Here is a 1,928-nt window from a genome sequence, read left to right as displayed (position 1 = left end):
GGGTGGGAAAGACGGTGGAATGAGATGGACATTATTTCCCTATGTACATGTATGATTGCAAGAATGGTGTGACTCTGTATCATGTACAACCAGAGAAATGAAAAGTTGTGCTCCATTTGTGTACAATGAGTCAAAGTGCATTCTGATGTACATGATAACTAATTGGAACAAAAAAAATCAACTCTAAATAACCAGGACCCAGTGTCTGCTCCTTTGCCTTTGCTTCCTAACCCACAGCCACCATGCAGGAGTGCATCTCCATACACGTAGGCCAGGCTGGTGTTCAGATTGGAAACACCTGCTGGGAGCTCTGTTGCCTGGAACATGGCATCCAGCCTGATGGCCAGATGCCAAGTGATAAGACCACTATGGGAGGAGGTGACTCCTTCTACACCTTCTTCAGCGAGACAGGCTCTGGCAAGCCTGTGCCCAGGGCAGTGTTTGTAGACCTAGAACCCACAGTCATTGGTGAAGTTTTCACTGGGACCTACCATCAGCTCCTCCACCCTGAGCAGCTCATCATAGGCAAGGAAGCTGCTGCCAGTAACCATCAGAGGCCACTACACCATTGGCAAGAAGATCACTGACCTTGTCTTGGGCCGAATTCATAAACTGGCCAACCAGTGCACAGGTCTTCAGGGCTTCTTGGTTTTCTTCAGCTTTGGTGGGGAAACTGCTTCTGGGTTCACCTCCCTGCAGATGGAACATCTCTCTGTTGATTACAGCAAGAAGTCCAAGCTGGAATTCTCCATTTACCCAGCTGAAGTTGAGCCCTACAACTCCATCCTCACCACCCACACTACCCTGGAGCACTCTGATTGTGCCTTAATGATGACAATGAGGCCATCTATGACGTGTGTCTCAGAAACCTTGACGTTGAGCACCAGACCTACACTAACCTTAACTGCCTTATAGGCAGATCTTGTCTTCCATCACTGCTTCCTTCAGATTCAATGGAACCCTGAATGTTGACCTGACAGAATGCCAGACCAACCTGGTTCCCTATCCCTGCATCCACTTCCCTCTGGCCATATATTCCCCTGTCATCTCAGCTGGGAAAGCCTACCATGAACAGCTTTCTACAGCAGAGATCACCAGACAACCAGATGGTAAAATGTGCCCCCCACCATAGTAAATACATGGCTTGTTGCCTGTTGTACCATGGTGACATGGTCCCCAAAGACATCAATGCTGCCATTGCCACCGTCAAGACCAAACGCAGCCTCCAATTTGTGGATTGGTGTCCCACTGGCTTCAAAGTTAGTGTTAATTACCAGCTTTCCACTGTGGTGCTTGGTGGAGACCTGGCCAAGGTACGTTGTGCTGTGTGCATGTTGAGTAACCTTAAAGCCACGGCTGAGGCTTTGTTCACTGGTACATGGGTGAGGGGATGGAGGAAGGAGAGTTTTCTGAGGCCTATAAGGACATGGCTGCCCCAGAGAAAGATTATGAGGAGGATGGTGTGGATTCTGTTGAAGGAGAGGGGGAGGAAGAAGGAGAGGAATTTGAATTAGCTGCTCCTCTCAGCCCTGCAGCATGTCATACTCCCAGAACTCCAGCTTCAGTGGGAGCTAACAGGCATTGAAATTTACTGATTAGATTATCTTCACACAATCATGATCATGTCTGTCTTTTTCCAAGTGTACCTGTAAGATCTTTCCATTATGTCTCAAAGTAAAGGCTTTAAAGAAAAAAAAAAATCAATTGATGTCAGGCGTGGTGATGCACACCTATAATCCCAGAGGCTGGGGAGACTGAGGCAGGAGGATTGCAAGTTTAAGGCCAGCCTCAGCAGCTTAGCAAGGCCCTAAGCAACTTAGCAAGACCCTGTCTCAAAATAAAAAATAAAAACGAATGGGGATGTTGCACAGTGATTAAGCCCCCCTGGGTTCAATCCCCAGAAAAAAAATAATAATAAAAAATTGCTT

The 1,928-nt window shown here is 47.4% G+C and overlaps 1 pseudogene; it reads left to right on the top strand.

Moving 5' to 3' along the window:
* The first annotated feature begins 242 nt into the window (after positions 1 to 242).
* LOC143394852 (tubulin alpha-1B chain-like) lies at positions 243 to 1,585 on the top strand (annotated as a pseudogene).
* Positions 1,586 to 1,928: the final 343 nt, after the last annotated feature.

This window comes from Callospermophilus lateralis, chromosome 3 (genome assembly GCF_048772815.1).
Source record: "Callospermophilus lateralis isolate mCalLat2 chromosome 3, mCalLat2.hap1, whole genome shotgun sequence".
In the NCBI taxonomy this organism is placed as follows: domain Eukaryota; kingdom Metazoa; phylum Chordata; class Mammalia; order Rodentia; family Sciuridae; genus Callospermophilus; species Callospermophilus lateralis.
Note: the sequence above shows the minus strand (reverse complement) of the source record. Positions and strands in the feature narration are given on the sequence as shown.